This window comes from Megalobrama amblycephala, linkage group LG22 (genome assembly GCF_018812025.1).
Source record: "Megalobrama amblycephala isolate DHTTF-2021 linkage group LG22, ASM1881202v1, whole genome shotgun sequence".
NCBI classification, from domain to species: Eukaryota; Metazoa; Chordata; class Actinopteri; order Cypriniformes; family Xenocyprididae; genus Megalobrama; species Megalobrama amblycephala.
In genome coordinates, this window is record NC_063065.1 from 20,058,072 (window position 1) to 20,066,981 (window position 8,910).

Consider the following 8,910-nt stretch of genomic DNA (forward strand, 5'->3'; position numbering starts at 1 on the left):
TGTTAATCAACAAGCAGTATTTATAGCCTTGAAATGTTGCAGTCCATTCCCGACCTAACCACAGGCAATACATATATCACCACGATGATAACCCTTCAAAACTTTAACATCACAGAAACACATTTAAATACCAAAATAGCAGAACATTAAACAATAACACATAACACAAGATGTAAACTTGCAATATTCTGTATATTTATATTATATAATTCATATTCCATGGCAGAAACAAGCTTCCATACTAGCCACTATGCTACAATGCACTGTTATTTCAGAACAGCAATCATAAACTCGGTATTAAAGCTTCTCTATTCTTTGCTGTTGGGTTGATAAACAGGTTTGCATGAGGAAGTGCAACAGACAATGTATTAATGTAGACAAAAAAACCCTGTTACATGATACTCTAGTGCTGAAGTACGGAAAGGTTTTAAGTAAATGTAAAAGGTCATTTGATTGTGTATGTGGGTCAATATCACCATAGAGTGCCCTTTAACCCTCACAATACTCAATTTTGGTTTTAATTTTCCATTTGCTTTGTCTTGTCATAAATAGTAGACACTTAAGTACTATAAAAATATATGGCTGAGATCCCACACATTTTTAGATAATTATGTGCCATTATTCGGAGCATAAACCATAAGATATGTCCACCCTGTCATGGACATGTATATTAATGTTAAATACGTTTTCATGGCAATATTAAGATGCAAATTATATTTTCTGAAATGTATGATGTCCCTTTCCTAAACAGGGTTATTGGTTTGCTTTCAAATTATAAATACATAAAGGATTTTATGCAAATTATGTTTTTAAAGAAACGTATACAATTCGCACATGCATTTTTTTCTTATTTGAGAAAACCGTTATATTTGGATGCAGTTTTTTGCATGTTATTGCCCACACACCTAGGTATTGAACACACTGAATTATATACAGGTGCTGGTCATATAATTAGAATATCATCAAAAAAGTTTTTCACTAATTCTATTCAAAAAGTGAAACTTGTATATTATATTCATTCATTACACACAGACTGATATATTTCAAATATTTATTTCTTTTAATTTTGATTATAACTGACAACTAAGGAAAATCCCAAATTCAGTATCTCAGAAAATTAGAATATTGTGAAAAGGTTCAATATTGAAGACACCTAGTGCCACACTCTAATCAGCTAATTAACTCAAAACATCTGCAAAGGCCTTTAAATGGTCTCTCAGTCTAGTTCTGTAGGCTACACAATCATGGGGAAGACTGCTGACTTGACAGTTGTCCAAAAGATGACCATTGACACCTTGCACAAGGAGGGCAAGACACAAAAGCGGAGCATTGCAAAAGAGGAGCTCTGTGTCCAAGCACATTAATAGAGAGGCGAAGGGAAGGAAAAGATGTGGTAGAAAAAAAGTGTACAAGCAATAGGGATAACCGCACCCTGGAGAAGATTGTGAAACAAAACCCATTCAAAAATGTGGGGGAGATTCACAAAGAGTGGACTGCAGCTGGAGTCAGTGCTTCAAGAACCACTACGCACAGATGTATGCAAGACATGGGTTTCAGCTTTTGCATTCCTTGTGTCAAGCCACTCTTGAACAACAGACAGCGTCAGAAGTGTCTCGCCTGGGCTAAAGACAAAATGGACTGGACTGCTGCTGAGTGGTCCAAAGTTATGTTCTCCGATGAAAGTAAATTTTGCATTTCCTTTGAAAAATAAGGGTCCCAGAGCCTGGAGGAAGAGAGGAGAGGCACACAATCCATGTTGCTTGAGGTCCAGTGTAAAGTTTCCACAGTCAGTGATGGTTTGGGGTGCCGTGTCATCTGCTGGTGTTGGTCCCCACTGTGTTTTCTGAGGTCCAAGGTCAACGCAGCCGTATACCAGGAAGTTTGAGAGCATTTCATGCTTCCTGCTGCTGACCAACTTTATGGAGATGCAGATTTCATTTTCCAACAGGACTTTGCACCTGCACACAGTGCCAAAGCTACCAGTACCTGGTTTAAGGACCATGGTATCCCTGTTCTTAATTTTCCCAGCAAACTCGTCTGACCTTAACCCCATAGAAAATCTATGGGGTATTGTGAAGAGGAAGATGCCAGACCCAACAATGCAGAAGAGCTGAAGTCCACTATCAGAGCAACCTGGGCTCTCATAACACCTGAGCAGTACCACAGACTGATCGACTCCATGCCACACCACATTGCTACAGTAATTCAGGCAAAAGGAGCCCCAACTAAGTATTGAGTGCTGTACATGCTCATACTTTTCAGTTGGCCAAGATTTCTAAAAATCCTTTCTTTGTATTGGTCTTAAGTAATATTCTAATTTTCTGAGATACTGAATTTGGGATTTTCCTTATTTCTCAGTTATAATCATCAAAATTAAAAGAAATAAACATTTGAAATACATCAGTCTGTGTGTAATGAATGAATATAATATACAAGTTTCACTTGAATGGAAATAGTGAAATAAACTTTTTGATGATAGTCTAATTATATGACCAGCACCTGTAGGTATGATTGAATTATTTAAAATATTATTTTAAAATATCAAGTTGACAGGGTGGACCAGCACATGACGGGGTGGACACATTAAGCAGAACACACAAAGCATGACAAAATGACAATGAAAAATTTATTCAACTTCTATTTATTCAACCCCCGCCACATATTCATTTTAGTTTAATTTAATTCATATTGATTCAATACATCTTAAAGCTGCAGTCCGTAACTTTTTTTGGTTAAGAATTATCCAAAATCAAATTTTGAGCAAGTACATAACCAGCCATTGTTCAAAACTATCTCCTTACCGTAGCCCGATTCACAACAGTAAGCTTGTAATAATGTTTTATAATTTGAGTGGTACTGGTAGGTTTACACAGGAAATTCGAGCTTCCGCCGTTCGTCATCGTGTCATTGTCATTTCTGTATACATTCAGGAGTTCCGGCCAACAGGCTGTATCGTGTGTGCGTGTATGCAGCAGGCAGCGGATTGTGTGTAGCCTCTTCATACAGCAGCTGTAATGTAATTAAACTTGTCATTTTGATGAGGGTTTATAATCCAGCAAGTTCAAAACGTCAGTCATGCCAATGCACAACCCACGTAAACATAATAATTCCACAAATAGCTGTAATTTCAGGATTCAAACAGAGATTGCAACAAAGAGAGAAAACTTACGGACTGCAGCTTTAACGAAAAACCTCATGTAAACACATAATGAACAGAGAAACACACTTCTGAAAAGCAATCTAGATATGCATTCACAAACTATATCAAAAACAAACAATAAATCATTTATAAATTACAAAAAATTACCTACAGCAGATGGTTCAGCAGCGAGTCAAAGCCAACAACAAGCAGGTCCATCTGCCCGAAGCCATAACCTTTGTGAGGAAAGGAGACAAGGCTTATAAGACCAGCATTGTGGCCAAGAACCCACCCTCTATTTTGCAACGAGCTTCTGATTGGGAGTTGAGAGTAGACCTGAAGCGGAAGCTTGTCTTCCCACAGGACGTAGCAGTGACCTCCCTCCGACCAGATATGGTCCTGTTATCCATGAGCACGAAAACCATCATAATTGCTGAGCTCACTGTGCCCTGGGAAGAGAGGCTAGCCACATCCCACCAACTGAAAAAAGCCAAGTACCAAGACCTGGTCGACGAAGCTGTTCTAAAGGGGTGGCATGCAATCAGCTACCCCATTGAAGTCGGCTGCAGCGGGTTCCCAGCAAAATCGGTGCGCTATTTTCTCCAGAGAGTGGGCCTGGAGTCTAAACAACTGAAGAAAGCCACCAGGGACATTGCTGTAGCAGCCGAGTCCAGTTCAAGATGGCTGTGGCTGAAGAGAGCCCACAGTTGGAACCCTTCTGCAGGTGAAGACTAGTCAGTCTTCGCTGCCCCACTCAGGCGAGGTGTTCAGGTTAAGGGGCGAAACACCGGAGACCCTGAGATCCCCTGCTGATGATGCGGAAGGGTTCCAACATTGTGGATGCTCCAAGAATACCACCTCAGAAGTAGATCTGCATCATCATAGTTCCTACTTTTGGCAAAGCATCTCTGATGTTTACTTCACCTTAATTATAATATTACATTTCTATAAATTGCAATATTAACTACAAATTAATGTTATGTCCACCCTGTCATGTCTATGTCCACCTTATCAAGTCTTAAGTGGCTGACAGGGTGAACATTTTGAGCTTCGATTAGCATATTAGCTTACAACAAACTGTGACTAGCTAAATAGCTAGTCTGGTTGTTGAAGAGAATTTGGTATATTTAAACTTACATATTTGAAAATATTGTATTCTAATCACTTCGGGCATATTTTATGCCAACAGGGTGGACATTGTTAAGCTTTGGCACAACAAGTAAGCAAACTCAAACGAAGAAAATTTGTCAGTTGGAAAGTCACCAACTCACTTCAGCCGTTGAAATTCCCAAATTCCCGCCACTGAAGAGATGTGTTGTCACGAAAGGGGATGGCCTTTTCTTAAAGGGACAGATTCCCCAATAGGACAGGGTGGACAACCATTCAAGGGACATGAAAAAACTTTTTTTTTTTTTTTTTTTTATTAAATAAAAATATTGTTTTTATTACCAAATAATCAGTACACTCAAACTGAGTAATCTCTTATTTAAAAAAAATATATATTAATAGGAAAACTACATTTTTAAAATTTACAGTATGATTTGACTATATTTTACTCTTATTCAAATTTAATGAGCAGTGCATGGGACATAGCAAATAACACACATCTTCTTATACAAAATCTAGAAAATGTATCTAAAGAGCCAAGTAATGCTTTTGTTATGAATATAGAAACTTAGCCTTATATAACACACCCTTTGATAGTCATTTTTATGTTAATTTATCATGGCAAATGAGTTATTTATGTACAGGACACCAAAAGGCACCCTACAGTAATATTGACCCATATGCATATTTTACAGAGTTGGGCATTTGGTTCATTTTAATGTGGTAATGTTAAATGCTTCTCCTGTTGAAAGTACACATGGGGACTCCTGGAAAGAGTTAACCTCTGCATCATTACTCTGAAAACTAGTAGTCAGGTTTACAGAAATCCACAGAAAGATTATTTGGCTTCTGGATAAAGAAGAACCATTCTTTGCAAAGCCTAGAGAGTTTGGTGGTTTTTAATGGAAGTTCAAACATCACCAAAGGATTCAGTCATATAGAGATACTTGGAAATCTTAGTCAGCGTGAATGTACCACTGTTTTCTATGATGTGATGAACAGCCATTCAGACAAGTACTACTTTAGGGTGGAAATGCCATCGGATTGGAAATACACATATAGTGAAAACCCCATCAACATGTTCTGTTATGCCATCAAAATTATACTGTGATTGATTCATAATTTAATTCAAATTTATTTGTATAGTGCTTTTATAGCATCAATGCAGCTTCACAGAAAATGCATGTCTACATTACAATTTAGAGTGATCTGTTATCGGAGGTGACTGTGTCCAAGTAATGTATTTCAGAAATGTACAAATACAAATCACACAGTTAGCTGACATTATGTATTAATTTTAGGCAGAAAAAATAGCTCATTATTGAGTAATTAATTGTATTAATTAATTAATTATTACAAGTTGTGAACATGATTACAGTATATAGAATATTTAGGTAACACTGTGTCATTGTTACATGTACTTACTTTAGTAATAACTATAAGTTATGCATAATTACATGCAACTAACCCTAAACCAAACCCTAATTCTAACCCTATAGTAAGTACATAACTTTATATTACTCAGCAATTAAATATAATTACTGTAACCAAAATTTAGCATTGGTGCTTAATCATGGAGTCATTTCAGGGGTTCCCCAATTATTGGTAATTTGTGTTGCATATCTCAATGAAATATATGATCATTCCTTAAATTAATTAAATGCCTTTAGTTGCAAGATGATTCAGTCAGTAGTTTTTGTTTGTGTTTGGGATTGTTCTCTTGTCTCTTGGCCTAAAAGTCCCCACAACAAAATACCTGTGACAAAAAGAACTGTTAAATTACCAAAGGAGGAACATTTAGTAATAGTAATACTTCTCGTGAAATTAATAGTTTTCCATAATTGAGAGGAAGTATTTTGTTGTGGAAGCAAAATGGGCCCACAGACTACTGGAGTTACACATGAGTTTTGTTTGTGAAATGTACCTGTATTGACATTGTAGTTCCAAGTACTAAATTAAAATAATACAATTAAGTGATTGTATTAAGAAAAGAAAGTACTTTTATACAAAAGTTCAATAAACTAGAAGTTAAAATTGAGTAACTTGGACACAGTATTTACCTTTTACTAACAGTCTATTTTCACTCCAGAAAATAATTCCAAATTGAGTCATTGAAGAATCAACCATTGTGTTTCTATAAGGATCAAACAGTGTTTTGTTCCTAAATAAATCAGTGTATTTAAAAGGTTGAGTCAACAGTTCAGTGACTCATCATACAGTTCATCATAAAAACAGCTACTTTTTTTTCGTTTCTGAATGTCGTCGACAATAGAGACTGTTCCAAAGCAGCTTCACAGTCTTAAACAGGAAAGTAATGCAATCAATGATGCAAACTTAAAAAAATACAAATTCTGCTGTAAAGCATCTGTAGAAAAAAAAAATTTCATCTTGTATCAATAATCAATAGTGTATTTTTTTTTTTTTTTTTTTTTTTTTTGGTGCCCTGTAGATGTACCTCAGCCTCTTATCCTTTAACCCACTGATCTGAAGGAAGTGATGGAGAACACAACAGTCAATCTGAGCTGCTCTGCTGAAGCCCCCTGCCCCAAACAACCTCCTACAATATCCTGGTCCAACATCCCTGAATCTGCCAACATTACAACACAGTTACAGGAGAAACCTGATAAAACCCAGTCAGTGTTTTCACACATGACCTTCAAAGCTTCATACATGGATCATAGAAAGAACATCTCCTGCACTGCTACATATCCAAGAAATACATCTAATGACTCAACTGTGGAGACCACCGTGATGCTACGAGTCCTGTGTAAGAGATTTGGAGTAGTTTTGATTTGGAGTAGTTTTCATGTTCATATGTGTAATATTGTAGCATCTAGTTTATCTAAAGATGTTTCTATTTTGCCCTGAAGTTCCTCCAAATGAAACTCGCATCACCATCGATCCATCTGCTTCAGTCTCTGTTGGCACTAATGTGACTTTGACCTGCAAAAGCAAAGCCAATCCATCAAATGACATGAACTACACCTGATACAAACGTGGACCAGAGAACCAGCTGGATTTCGGAGAACAACTGACCTTTACTGTAAATAGGAGGAGTGGAGGCTGGTACTTCTGCACAGCAAAGAATGAACATGGTTTTCAAATATCAGAAGAGATCCAGCTGATTGTGTCAGGTGAGTTTATTTCTATGCACAGATACTAAACATAATCTGATGATCATCATAGGCAGCTCCAGTTTTATGATTGGTTTATGATTATTTTAAAAATTTTCACACAGCCTACTGACCAACTAATTTTGCTTTATTTTTTTCAATCAGACTCTGCTCCATTAGAATCACTGTCTTTGATCATTGGCTGTGTAGTAGGAGTTTCAGCATTTCTGTTGATATTTCTTCTGATAACACTTTTCCTCAGGTAAGCACAGTTAGATGGCGAATTGTATGGAATAGAGCAACCAGACTTCAGAATATATTAATTCTCCTATGTCATTTCACTTTGAAACATATACTGGTGTTCTGTGTGTTTTATTAATTTCTTATTAATACAGATTGCAAAGATTAAAGGCATCCACTATTAAGAAAACTGACATCTCAGATCAGGTATGATTTACACTCTTTTAGCAGATCACATTAATGCCATTTCAAACAGGAATTGCCATAATAAGCTGATATAAATATGATGCATTTACTATAATGGTATATTATATTCAGAAACAAAATACCACATATACGGTCATTTATTATGTTTGCTCTTTCGGGGTCAGGAAAAACAAGTGCAGATAAGCTCCATTTATACTAATGGTGCTTTTGTGTCGGGTGAAGAGCTGGAGATGCCAAAGGATGAAAATGACGTAGTCCACTATGGAGAGATTGACTTCTCCACTCCACAAACCAAAAGCACCATAGTGAAGAGCTCAGGACAAGAGACAATATATGCTGAGGTCAGAGGCCCAGAGAAGGAGATGAACCAGGATTAGTTTACATTAGAATAAATGGCTTGAGTGAACTGTGTAAATGTAGTATGCTTTATTGGCTTGTCTTGTCTCATATGTGTACTGTCATTCAGTATGGAAATAAAACATTTAACAACTTATATAATTACTGTACATCACATTCATTGTTTTTCCTAATAGTGATTGCATACTCTTCCAGTCAGGTGTTTAAATGCCACATCGTAAGTATTCTGTAATTATAAACTTGATATATGCTTTTTTTTTGGTCCTGTTACTTCTCTATTAGTTTTTTTTTCATTTGTTCCTTCATAAATGGTAAATCAAATGTCTGATTATTATCCTAACCCTATGTGTAGTTTATGTTTTAGTAACTGATAAGCAAATGTTAAACTTTTTTTTCATAAAGGGGTGACAGAGCAAATGTACTTGTAGGCTTAAAGTTTAGATCATTACACACAGTTAATTATAAATAAAAAATAATAATAATAAAAAAAAAATAACCAGTGTCTTCAGTAAAACATTTCAGTTTTTGTTCATATAGCTTATTTTAAATTAAAGCAATTTCAGTCAGAGGAGTTCAGAGCTGATCTTAAACACGTTTTATAAAACGGTTAATTCCTGTCCTTGATTCTGATTGGTCAATAGCTGTGTTTTATTCACAGATTCACAGATAAAACACAGCTATGACCGCTTCACCCAATGGTTTATCACTACACAACACCCTTAGCAACCACTCTTAACAACGTAAACT

General features: G+C 36.2%; 1 long non-coding RNA gene across 1 annotated transcript; it reads left to right on the top strand.

Annotated features, from left to right (window-relative positions):
- The first annotated feature begins 3,636 nt into the window (after positions 1-3,636).
- LOC125257435 lies at positions 3,637-8,250 on the top strand. The gene is made up of 5 exons (XR_007182393.1): positions 3,637-7,013; positions 7,117-7,380; positions 7,525-7,621; positions 7,755-7,806; positions 7,971-8,250. It is a non-coding gene; the product is annotated as an uncharacterized LOC125257435 (long non-coding RNA).
- Positions 8,251-8,910: the final 660 nt, after the last annotated feature.